Below are 13,998 nucleotides of genomic sequence, written 5' to 3' on the forward strand. Positions count from 1 at the left end.
GACTTATTTAGCAGTTAATGTTTCAATATTTTATCTTATTTGGAAATGATCTGGATGTTCAATGACTATTCGTCATTTAATTTAGCTGGCAAAACAGTAAAGTTTCAAGGTACTAAAAGACTTTGAGAAACTATTTTTAAGTACAAATACTATAACACATACAGTTATTACTAAAAAGTTACAACTAAAAACAACCTTTTCATCCTATTTACATTCACCTGATTTACTTTATTTTAACAATTATGGATAGGTTAGTTATAAAAATTTCACCATACAAAGTTATTCTTTCTGACAAATTTTGCAATAGAGATAACATGAACTCATTTAACGAATAAACCCAGATAGAATAAAAGTATTATACTTAATGTTGATATCCACAAAGACATGCCTATTTAGCCACACTAAATGCAAACCAGCTCCAGTATCAAATATTTTTCCAGATTATGTGATCCTGTAAAGTATTTGGCTTAGTTTATATTATATTTTAAAGAACGTTCATACAAGTGCTTAATTCCTTAAGCCAATTAGACAGAGCATTTTACATACCAATTTTGGTAATATCCTTCAGAGGTAGACATACTAGTACATACACAACGCAGATGTAACCAGAGACCTGATAGTTTCATTTTAAAATGTCAGCCATGAGATAGGTACAAGTAAGGCAAAAACCCCAATAATATATAGCAGTTGAGGTATGTTAAGTGTATTATTTCAGATGGCTAAGGGTTTTTCTTATTAATATTTGTGGAGAAGACAATTAAGATTTATATTTGTCCTTGGAAAGGAGCCTGGGAGCCATAGCAGCAATTTACACTTGAAGAAAAATTAAAGCACTTGCTCAGATGCCCAAAGTTTCTTTGGGGATCATTTTGGAGCTCTTTTTTAAAAAAGTCATTTTGTCTTTTAGAAGCTTCTGCATATCAGTCACAGAATGCATTGATATGTTTGGATTCCTTTTCTTTAAGGGGGGTGGGCTCTCCAGGTAGACTTAGAACAAAGGGTTTTTAAACTGGCCATTAGAGTTTTAAATTATTTTGATTAAGTTGGTCTATTTTATTTAAAAAGCACAAGTGGAGAGAGAAACCAAAATGGTGGCATAGGTAAACACCTGAACTTGCTGCCTCGCACAACCACTTCAAAACTACAACTAAAAGACAGAACGGACATCATCCAGAACCACAGGAAGGCTGGCTGAGTGGAAATTCTACAACTAGAAGGAAAGAGAAAAGCACACTGAGACTCAGAGGAGCTGCGGAAGTAAAGTGCAGAGGTACGGAGGCACTTGCGTGCGCGGAAAGGGCTGGCAACTGAGTAGGCGGCTGGCTTTTTCAATCCGCAGGGAGACACAAGCTCCCGACTGCTCTGAACTCCAGTTCCAGGTGAGACTCTAGGGACCTAAACTCATATGGGGAGAAACTGGACTGTCTGGTATCGGGCAGAACTCGAGAGCGGCCTTCTCTCAGAGGTACTTGCAGCGATTACCAAGGGACACTGAGACCCGGGGGCCTCTTAGGGCATGGCTGACGGGAAGCCATTGCTGTTTGCTCCGCCCTGAGACCCCGCCCCACCCAAGCTGTGCGCAGAGGCTTTTACATATGAATGGCCTGGTCCTTTGAAATCTAAACTTACCTAACAAACTGCAGCTTAGTCAGAGAGACCCAGAACATCCAAAAGAAGGCCCAAGGCCCCACAGCAGCTTGCATTGCTTCACAGCTGGGCCTCATCTGGGCACCTCCAAACCCCAAACAAAGAGGAGGAATCTGCAGATCTCTCCGTAGCTCCTGCTGGGTGGCCTCAGGCAGAGGCTAAATTAGCACCTCCTTGGAGATCCAAGAGCCAGTGTACCCAGTGGTCAGAGTGGGACCATCCAGATTACAACTCCTCAGATCCATAAGGGACACACTCAGGGGGCAGACTCATTGAGCACCAAAGCCCCACTGAAGCAAGTCTTGCCTCATAAGGGTGTCTCCAGCACAAAAGTTCTCCCATTGTAGACACAGCTGATCCTCACAGCCAATTGGCCTGGAGGTCAATTCCTCCCAGTGATACCAACAACAATCAAGGCTTAACTACAACAAGATTGTGCACACAGCCCACAAAGGGGTGCACCAAGAGTGTCCACCTCAGGTAACTGGGGAGGCTGAGCCATTCAGCCCTATAGGACACCTAGCACACAAAGCCACTCTATCAACACAGGGAAGCAGCCAAAATGTGGAGACAAAGAAACAAGTCACAAATGAAAGAAATGGAGGATATAGAGTTCAAAACCACAGTTATAAGGTTTTTCAAGAATTTTTTAGAAACCGCCGATAAATTTAATGAGACCCTTGAGGATATGAAAAAGGACCAACTAGAAATTAAGCATACACTGACTGAAATAAAGAATAATATACAGAGATCCAACAGCAGACTAGAGGATTGCAAGGATCAAGTCAAAGATTTGAAATACAAAGAAGCAAAAAACACCCAGCTGGAAAAGCAAAAAGAAAAAAGAATCCAAAAATATGAAGATAGTGTAAGGAGCCTCTGGGACAACTTCAAGCGTACCAACATCCAAATTATGGGGGGTGCCAGAAGAAGAGAGAGAGCAAGATATTGAAAACCTATTTGAATAAATAATGACAGAAAACTTCCCCCACCTGGTGAAAGAAATAGACGTACAAGTCCAGGAAGCACACGGAACCACAAACAAAAGGAATCCAAAGAGGACCACACCAAGACACATCAATAATTAAAATGCCAAGAGCAAAAGACAAAGAGAGAATATTAAAAGTAGCAAGATAAAAAACAGTTAGTTACCTACAAGGGAGTACCCATATGATTGTCAGCTGATTTCTCAACAGAAACTATGCAGGCCAGAAGGGAATGGCAAGAAATATTCAAAGTGATGAATAGCAAGAACCTACAACCAAGATTATTCTACCCAGCAAAGCTATCATTCAGAATTGAAGGTCAGATAAAGAGCTTCACAGATAAGAAAAAACTAAAGGAGTTCATCACTGCCAAACCAGTATTATATGAAATGCTGAAAGGTATTCTTTAAGAAGAGGAAAAAGAAGAAAAAGGTAAAGATAAAAATTATGAACAACAAATACATATCTATCAACAAGTGAATCTAAAAATCAAGTGAATAAAAAATCTGATGAACAGAATAAACTGGTGAATATAATAGAATCAGGTGTATAGAAAGGGAGTGGACTGACAATTCTCTGGGGGAAAGGGGTGTGGGGCGTGCGGGAAGAGACTGGACAAAAATCATACATCTATGGATGAGGACAGTGGGGGTGGGGGAAGGGCATAGGGTAGGGTGGGAACCAGGTGGAGGGGAGCTATGGGGGAAAAAAGAGGAACAACTGTAATAATCTGAACAATAAAGATTTATTTTAAAAAATAAAAAAGAATTAAAAAAAATAAAAACAATAAAAAGAACAAGTGGAGAAACCAATGTGTTTGTACATATAACTAGTAGAGTTCCCGAGGAAGGAACTTTGGGGAAACTTTTAGAAGACGAAGATCTCATGTAAAGATAAAGTCCCCTGAAAGCTGTCATGGCCAGACAAAACGACAAAAGAAATGTAAAGACTATCTTTGAATCATTTAATTACTTAAAGGCCTCTAAGTACTTGTTGAAAATGTTTCTTATTCAGCTTCTTGTTTCTAAAAGTTTCTAATTGTATATGTAAATACACTAATTTTGGAATTTCAAAAGATTCCCAAGTGGCCACTGTCATTCCAAATTGTCTTTTGTAACAGAGGTCCATTAAATAGATAATTAACAGAGGATTGACTATAACAGTGATGGGCAACCTTTTGAGCTTGGTGTGTCAAACTTCGCCAAAAAACTGAGCATAACTCGGGTAGTGTGTCACTTTGAGGAAAAAAAACATTATTTCGCGATATTTATAGTTTAAATAACATAAATGTGTAATTGTTATATATAATTGTATTTAATAAACCAAAAACTAAATATTTAACTTACCTGCTTAGTGACTTCTTTGTTCATCCATCAGTCGGTTTCTTTTGTTGGTCTTGATATTATTTAGCTTGTGTGGGGTGCCGTGAACTAAGATAAGTGAGGAGGAGGGGGAATTCTTTAACTAACCTGCCTATTAGTGACTTTTTTGTTGCTGAATTTCATTGGCTAAATCTTCAATTGAAGGTTGGTATTTTGTACACTTCAGGCCCAAGCAAGCGCTACTAACTTCATCTGTCAATCTGTTTCTTTTGTTGGTTTTGATATTATTTAACGCTGAGAATAAGGCCTCACAAAAGTATGTAGAGGGAAAAATTGTGAGTAAAGCCATTGCTATATTTTTCAGGGTGCTAAAAGTGTCTGGTAGTCGGTTCTAAGCACTTCAAATTTCCTGTTCGTAGTGGCACTCCTCTTGATTCTCCAAGCGGCACCTTTCCAGATTCTCAAGCTTTGACCTCAAGTTGACAAACACCTGAGCTCAGATACTGTCTTGAAATTCTGCAAGTTGCATCTCCAAATCATCAATTTGCATCCATTGGAAACCATTTAATTCCAAACAGCTGTAGACTACTACATCAGGATACTTAATTATTTTCATGGTTCTAGACTTCTAAATTGACTAAATCTATCACTAAACTGGTCAAGTAACGAGTCTAAAACAAGCTGGTACTTCATATGCAAGAGTTCCATTTCATTTTGTACAGCTGCACTGGCCTTCTCAAAATACTTTGTTACTCGAGGAAAATACTTATAAGTTTTAGTTTCTACATCTCGCTTGAAAATTTTAACTTTACTTTCAAAAGCTTTTATGTATCCAAACATAACGTCAATACTTTTGCCAAAACCTTGTAACTTTAAGTTCAGTTTATTAATATGAACAGAGAGATCTGTAAAAAACATCAGGGTGTTGACCCACTTATCATCATTAAGCTGAGGAAAGTTTCCCAGATCCTTATCGTCAAGAAATACCTTAATTTCTTCAAAGCACTCCACAAAGTGCTCAAGAACTTTGCCTTGGCTCAGCCATCTTACATTATTGTACATCAGCAGTCCACTGTAGGTGGAATCAACCTCCAGTAAAAGTGCCGAAAATTCTCGCTTGTGAAGGGGGCGAGCAGCTATTAAATTAACTATTTTTGTAACAACTGACATTAAGTTGTTTAAGTCGGTGAATCCTGCCTTGGCACATAAAGCCTCCTGATGGATAATACAATGAAAAGGCACAATCGGATGTCCAATAGCTTCTGTAAACAATTTGACAAATCCGACTTTTCCCCCCACCATATTTGGTGCCCCATCTGTCGTCACTGACACAACTTTAGAGATATCAATGCTTAGGTCACGAAATGTTTGTATAACAACCTTACATATTTCACTTCCTGATTTACTTGTTGACACTGATACTAACTTTATCAACTCTTCTCTCATTGTGAGACCATCAGAATATCGACCAATAATGGCCAACTGAGCATGTGATGTGACATCAGTAGTTTCATCAAGAGAGATCGAAAAATATTTACACTTCCTTATGTCTCTCTTTAATTGATGTTGTACGTTTGTGTTCAGTCTCATTATTCGGTCTTTTATGATATTTCTACTGAGTGGTAACTCAGATATTCTCTTAATAATTGCATCTTTATTCTGCATACCGTGAAATAGAACTGGTGCACATCTTAGGAGAATTTCTTTAATAAATTCTCCCTCACTGAGCGCTTTTCCATGCTGAGCTATATAGTGAGCAATGCTCAAACTTGCAGATGTTAAATTTGTAGAGCCTTTCATAAATTTAAGGATGGAATTAGATTGGCTCTTATAAAGGTGTAGCTGCCTGGAAATGTATTCCTTCCTTTCATCCTCACTTTTTTCCAAGAGCTGGGAATGATTAGTTTCAAAATGTCTATTTATATTCCACGTTCTGCTTATTACCGTTTCAGTACATAGAATGCAAAATGATCTGCCATTTTTTTCTATAAAGCCATACATCTCGGTCCATGTCTCTTGAAAGGGTCGGCCACTGCTACTACCACTTCCTTTACTTAACCTTAGTTTTTTATTTTTTGGGTTCTCCATTAGGGGGCAGTGACAGAAGATAGAATTATAGATAGCTTGTTAGGCCTGCAGGCAATTAGGGGTTAACTAGCCTAACTAACCACAAAATGGTGCATATAACTGTCTTTTAGGAAAGGGCAGGGTTAATAAGCAGAAATAGGGGTTAATAAGGATGCACAACAGTAATAGTGGTGAAATGGAGTCTGCACTATGGAGCAAGATGGTGTTCCTTATGTGAATTAAAATGGCTGCCACTATTTCTAATGGTGGGAAACAGCACCCATAGCACACCACAAACCCTCACCTCTCCCAGCCTCCCCTTCACTTATCTCAGTAATGATGGAATAGAAATCCATGGCACCCCAGAACAGTAGATAATGGTTGCTGTGGTTATCTGTTATTTGGTTACTGGTAATGGCAGGGCCCCCAGAGATGCGTCCCCCGCTGCGTTCCGCTGCTCCCTGCTCTGCCTGCGGAAGTGAGGGCAAAGATCCCGGCTTAACCGGAAGTCCCAGAACTAGACGCTCTGTGCCGGACTTCTGTTGTTTTGGCCTACAGACCTCCGGCACAGAGTGTCTAATAGGGGAGGATGAAACATTTGCGACTAGAGTCTTAAGACTCTAGTCGCAAATGTTTCATCCTCCGGAGCAGCAAATGTTTCATCCTTGGCATGCGGCCGCCTCAGTGGCTGCGTGTCATCAGAAATGGCTACGTGTGTCAGTGCTGACACGCGTGTCATAGGTTCGCCATCACTGGACTATAATGTTTAAACATAAATCCAGCTGGTGTTGCAGATGGGGGTTGTCATTCTGTAGCCAATTTAGACAAAAAACTGGTATCAGACAACCCATGAATAAAAGTTCTGAGCCTTGCCAAAACCGGTTTGGCTCAGTGGATAGAGCGTCGGCCTGCGGACTGAAGGGTCCCGGGTTCGATTCCGGTCAAGGGCATGTACCTTGGTTGCGGGCATATTCCCAGTAGGGGGTGTGCAGGAGGCAGCTGATCGATGATTCTCTCTCATCGATGTTTCTAACTCTCTATCCCTCACTCTTCCTCTCTGTAAAAAATCAATAAAATATATTAAAAAAAAAAAAAAAAGTTCTGAGCCTCAACTGAAGGAGGGAGACTAGAAACAAGAGAAGTCACCACTGGAACCCCAGAGCACGAAAGTTTCAAGCAGCTACCTTGCTCAAATCCAACAGTGCTGAAATTAAAGCAGAGAACTCTTTGGATTCCACAATGCTGATACCACAAAATGTCGACTGAGTACAAAGAGTCAGGAGGCTTTGGCTAGAAATAAATGATAAAGTTTTATTCAAAGGTCTTAGAGTTGCAAACTAGAAACAGCTAGGCAAAAGTCCATAAGTGTTCCCAAGAAGAAGTAAAAGTTAACAGTTTTATTGTAAAAATTATATCCTTGAGAATATTCAGTCCTGCATTCTTAGACCTTGGATTGGTACAGGACTATTATTAGTCACATGTCAGGTCTGGATGATGGCTGCCAGCTGGTCTGAGGATGGGCACCAGGAGGTCTGGTCATGTCCTGAGACCTTAGTTTAGGGCCATGGTCAGCAAACTGTGGCTCACGAGCCACATGCGGCTCTTTGGCCCCTTGAGTTTTTAGCAAAGGCCAGCTTAGGAGTACCCTAATTAAGTTAATAACAATGTACCTACCTGTATAGTTTAAGTTTAAAAAATTTGGCTCTCAAAAGAAATTTCAGTCGTTGTACTGTTGATATTTGGCTCTGTTGACTACTGAGTTTGCCGACCAGTGGTTTAGGGGATAGTCAGAGGGCTATTTGTAGGTTTAATGTATGTCCAGGCTTGACACACAATGAACTAGTATATACCTAAGTATTGACAGGACTGCAAAGTTCAAAAGTTTAAGTTACCAGGGTAGTTAAGATAAGAAAAGAATCCTTTACTTAAGCCTCAACCTTCATAATGTTAATAATTTAGTAGCTTGGTTAAAATGATAGCATTTTACCTTTTCTATATCTTTACTGTTGCCTCGGGACTTGTGCAGTAGGCATTCCTTCAGCCCCAACCACCAGATAGTCTTTTATGAAGCAGCCCCTCCCACAGGGGCCTCCTCCAGAAGTCTACCCTGTGGTGGTACCTGCAAATGACCACAGTCAATCCTATTTGCCTTAAGGGCTCTCGGGTGTCTTACCAGTAGTTACTCCAGCTTCACTCACCACTCAGCCCTAGCAAGGCCGTCCAAAACCTGGAGTCCTATGTTTTGTAAGAATTTCCTTAGTGAATATTTTAGGGCTTGAGAGGAGGGATATGCTTCCTCCTGCCTCCACCTATGACCCACCCTCCCCTGACTGTGCCCAGCTGTAGATCCCTGGCTGCCCTGAACTGCTCTGCACACGCTGGCCACAGAATGCACCTCTCGCCATGCTTTGGGCAGCAGGTGTCCTTTAAACCTGTAGAGCTGGGGCCTGGATAGTCCTCAATGACTATGCGGACCACCTCTAGAAATCACCCTGAAGTGGTAGCTACAGATTAGGGACACTCAGCCCTCATGTGGACTCTCGGCAGGAGAAGTCCTGAGCTTTTCCATCAATCAGGGTTTCGGGTGTCTCTTTTGAGATGATTCCCTGTCAGCCAGCCCGGCTGGCCCTGCCCTGACAAACAAGCCAGTTCCCTCCAGCTCTGCCTTCAGGGAGCATGTGCTCACCCTCCGGCTGCAGCAGTAAATTGTCTAATTTGAGGCTTAGAAGTAGGCAGCTGCCTTGTATTACAGGGATTCTGCTCCTGTGACCAGTCCTCTCCCAAACCATTCCTTCGCTTAGGTCCCTGGCACCCCTACGGCCAGGTCCACGCATGTGCAGCTTGCATTGCTTCCGTGGGCTGTGGGCAGCAGGGCCCTCCAGACCTGAGGAGCTGGGACCCAGCCTCACGCACCTGCATGCTCTCAGCTGTGGAGAGAGACCGCCCCCTCAAAACAACCCTGGGGCAGCAGCTGCATATTGGAGACAGTCATTCTCATTTGGACTTGCTGCCTCCCAGGTGGAGAGCTTCTCTAGCTCCCAGGTGTATGTTATAGAGGACACCCCAACTCGTCCTCCCAGCCCCACTCTAGCAAGGCAATGGAGTAACCCAGCACTCTGCACTCAGTCTGAATATTGCTCATTGGGTATTATAGGGCTTTCAAGGTAACATCACTTTGTTCTCCAAGAACTCATCCTGTGACCCAAGCCCTCCCAACCCTTGTCAGTTCTAGATCTGTGGCTATTCTGATCTGTTCCACACATTGGTTGGGCAGTAAGCATCCCTTCAGCCAACCTGGGGCAGCTGGGGCCCTCCAGACTGTGGGCTGGGGCCCAACCTAACCAACTGGAATCTTTAGTGAGGAGGTGGCCTAACTTCTAAAAATAACCTTGAGGTGGCAGCTAAAATTGGTTGCAGTCAGTCTCTATGGAAACCTGACCCTTGAGGATCCTGGTGGGCTTCTCCAGCAACCAGTGGTCCCAGTTGCTTTTATTAAGTGACTAGAGGCCCGGTGCATGAAATTCGTGCACTTGGGGGGAGGTCCCTCAGCTCAGCCTGCACCCTCTTGCAGTCCAGGAGCCCCTCGATTGATTGCCCCGAAGAGGGAGGCCCCACCCACCCGCCTCAGACCTTGGGTTGGTTGCCTCAGACTCCCTCTGTGGGGCGATCATGGGGCAATGGTGGGCGCCCCCTCTCCCCCCCAATCGCATTGCACCCGCCTTGGCTGGCCTGGCGCCAGTGCGTGTCATAGTATGGTTGTCCGGACGGTTGTTCTGCTGTTCGGTCGTTCGAGTGATTTGCATATTACACTTTTATTATTATAGAAGATTGCTCAGTCAGTCGGCCTGGCCCCACCCTTGCAAGGCAGACCTATATACTCCAGCTCTCCTTTCCAGGGGAAACATCTGAATTTGTGTAGTTCAGGGACTGGATTTGCACAGATGCTTGTGTCCACAAGATCCTATTCCTGTGACCCAGCCTCTCCCAACCCACGGGCTCTTCCAGGTCCCTGGCCACCCTGGCCACTCGTGAGTGCACAGTGGGCTTTGGCAGCTGGGCCCTCCTGGCCTGTCCAGCTGGTGCCTGTTTTCAACCGCCTGCATGGTCTCCTATTTGGAGAGGGCCACCCAATGGCAAGCTCCCTCCCTCTAGCTGCAGCAGCAAATCGGCCACAGTTAGTCCCACTGTACTTAGTGTCTCACGGGGTCCCAGGCTTCTGAAATCCTGCACTCAGTTTAAATATTGCCCATTGGGTAGTTTAAAGCTTGCAACATGGCATAAACCTTGTCCCCCAAGGACCCATCCTGTAACTCGACCTCTCCTGGCTCTTCCATTTTCAGAACCCTGGCTACTCTTATCAGCTCCATACATGCATGGGCATAGGCACCTCGTGACCAACCTCTGGCAGGCTGTGTGTTCAAGGCAGGGGATCCGGGAGCTGTCCCTAACCACCTGCACAGCCTCCAGGTGTTGAGGAATCCCACCCCATCCTGGCAATAGTCTGTCCGCACTTGGGCCTTCTGCCCAGTGGTGTCCTGGGCTTCTCCACTGTCAACATATCCAGGTGTCTTGTTCCAGGGAACCATTTCTGGCCAGCCCAACGGGCCCCACCCTGACAAGGCAGGGCAGTTTAGCTTTTTCCAGCAGAGCCCTTGAAGGAAATATGTGAATTGAGTAAGCTAGGGCTTTTATCTGCCTTGTGCTCCATGAGCGAGTGCCTAAGACCCCTTGACTCTCCAGACACCTGTCTCTTGTTACGGGGTCCACTTGGCACGTGAAAGGCACACGCACAGCAAGCACCCCATCAGCTGACCACTGGCAGATGTTGCCCTCGGGGCCAGGATGTCTCCAGGTGGTCCCAACTACCTGAACAGCCTTCAGAGGTGGAGGAGCCCCCTCACTGGTGATAGTCCCCATCCTCATGTGCTGCCACTGGCACCCCAGGCTTCTCCAGCCACCAAGAAGGTGTTTCTTAGGAGAAATGGAGCTGACAAGCCAACTGGCCCCACTCTGGCACTGCAAACATATCTGTCTTTTTCCAGCCCAGCCTTTAGAAAAACACATGCATTTGAATAGGCTGGTGTTTTTAATTAGGCATCTGCCTCGTAATGGAAGAGGCAGCACCTGGGACCTTCAGCCTCTTCCATACCTGCTTCTTGTTCCTGGTGCAGGTTAGACGGGCCTGCAGAAGCACAGGCCTGTGCAGTATGCATTCGGTCAGCCGGCTTCTAGGCAGAAAAGCTAGGGTGTTCCCCAACCACCCACACAGCCCAAAGGGATGAAGGGCACGCCCCCTACCTGGAGCTGGTTCCTCCTTATAGGGAAGTACTGTCCTGTAGTGCCCCATCCTTCTCCAGCTGTCAAAAGGGCCAGGTGTCTCAGTGAGAGAACCTCTGCTCTTGAACTGGAAAATGGGAGGATGGTGGGTGGATGGTGGGCAGTAGGGAGAGTGGTAGGTAAGAGGTGAGGTTTATGGGAAGGTGACATGGTGGGAAGTGGACCAAGGAGATATATTTTTTGGGTACAATTCATAGCTTGCTGAAGAACTGAGTATGGGAGATAAGGGAAAAATAAAAAAATGCCAACTTGGAAGCGTGAGCAATGAGCTGATGGAGGTGCTGTTTACTGAGCCAGGGGAGTGTGGGAGAGAATAAGGAGCAGGAGGAGGGCATGCTGCATTGAAAATGAAACAGGCACTTCTTGCCATACTCTGTTTTTTAAATGATTGTCTCTCTCCAACCCACTTTTTTTCCTTCTCTTTGCCGTTAGAATATTGTCTGGCTCCTAGCAAGGGAGCCAGGGGAAGCAAGGTACGAACAGGAGCCAGACTAGTTCAGCTTTTCAAGGTGCTGGGCCCTTTCTGCTTTTGTTCCTCCAGCCTCAGTCTGGGGCTTTCCTTGCGGTGTGAGATGGCTGCTGAGCCCTCGGTGTTGGAAGAAAATTCTCCGAGAATATTTCGTTTTTGCATGGTTCAGTCTTTATGAGAAAAGGCACATTTCAATAGAAAATCTTTGGAAACTGAGAGACTATCTCCCTAAAGGTAGAGAACCTCCAGGGGGATTTGAAGAGTTAGAACACTCTCCTCCATCCTGGAGACATTTCTTACTCTCCAAGTTTATAATCTGGTGATGCTTTCCCTCTCTTCCCTGAAGGAGACTTGAGTAATGAGTAATCTCAAGTGGCAAATGTACCAATAGCTGATGAGCCTCCTAATTTTGGGATTGCTTTACTGTGATGCAAACCCAGTGGGCAGGTAGCATCTGGTTCTCACTGTGTCCTCCCCCTGGGATGTGTAACCTGCTCTGGCTGCTTTTACCATGAGTAATCACCTGTTTCTCTGACTCAGAGCGCCTCCTGCCTCCTGGCAGTATATATACGGTCTATAAACTATGGCAAGCTAACTTGTTAGCTTGCAAGCAAGGCAACGTCTGAGACCCTTCAGTTTCTGACAACAAATCTAAGTCTCAGGTGCACAGGCTGAGGCTGTTCCTTGTAGAAGCGATCTTGGAACCCTTAGCTTATACAATTGGCCAGAACTCGGCCACTTAGCACTCCTCAAAGCAAAGAAGTTTGAGGGTACACGTGACATTTCTAGCTGCATGCCTTGCCACCCCAGACTACCTTAGAGTCTGATACCAAGGAATACGGTGGGAGTGGGTGTCAGTGACGCAGCTAACAGCGCCTGTCCCAGGGTGTTTGTAACCCGGCTGTTCCACTGCCATCTTTCCCAGCTTTTCACAATTTCCTATCAATGGAAATACTTTTTCAAGTTTCAAACAACTTACAGTTATTGGGTAGGGAATTGGTAGGCCTGGGTTTGAATCCTAGCTGTGCTGTTTAGTAATGGTGAGCCCTTAGGAAGGTCATGATCTTGCTTAGTCTCAACTCCTGAAAATTGAAAATGATGATTAAAAAAATTCCTGACATGGTTACTAGGAGGGAAAAACATGTGTCAATACATGTGAAGATTTGTAGTAAATATGAATCCCAGCTGAGAGGGTGGAAAGTGAAGGGCAAGTCCAGCACTCGTTGGCAGCATGGAGCCAGGTCATCTTTCAGAACAAGCAAGAGTCTGCTCCAGCGATGTACCGTGTCCGAGTTCACACAGGTCAGCACAAGACCTTATGTCCTGACAGCCAACGACACCCAGGACTCCTGAACCACACAAGCAGCGGCCAGTTATTACCACTCCACTCTGGGGAAATATGCAGAACACAGAGGGTCAGTCTGGACCATGGCCTCAAGATAGCGGAACGTGAGTCTGGCCTTTCCCTTACGGCAGCTTTAGTGGAAATAACTGGGTTGCATGTTTTCCTATTTGCATAAACCAAAGTACCTTTCAACTTGGCACAGAGGCTTTCATGCATACAGCGCAACGCTCAGCATGGGCAGGAGAAGGAAAAACATGACTGAGGAATCAGCATCCAGTCCTTACCACAAGCCTCTCCCGTAAACCCCTGCTCTGCTCGGATGGGACTGAAGTCCCAGTATCTACAGAACCATTTGTACCCTTCTCAAATGTATACTGCAGCTTTCTCGAAACTTATTGAGCAAACCAGATATCAGAATGTTAAAAGGCATCATTGATTTGTATTAATTATGTACCATTCACTGCTATTCCAAATAAAGAGTGTATAATTAATACATATAAAGAAGCTTCCAGCAATGAAAGATGCTTGATTGTTCTTTCCTGAAATGTTATACATTATTTCTAAAGTTGTTTACTGATGAATTGGATTGTGTCTGAATTAAAACCATTATCTGATTGTTTTGTGCCTCCAGTGGTAGCACCTTCTCCTTCTCAGGATTCAGTCTGCCCTTCAGGCCTTCAAAGCTTTCCTCTCTGGGCAGCTGTTTGGATAATGTGCCCTGGCTCCTGGCCAATCATTAGTTCTATTTTTTTTTTTTGCAATTTTTTATTACAACTTAATTCAATGAACATAAAAATCACCTTTAAAGTGTACACTTCAGTATTT

Source organism: Cnephaeus nilssonii (assembly GCF_951640355.1).
Source record: "Cnephaeus nilssonii genome assembly, chromosome: 7".
NCBI lineage: Eukaryota > Metazoa > Chordata > Mammalia > Chiroptera > Vespertilionidae > Cnephaeus > Cnephaeus nilssonii.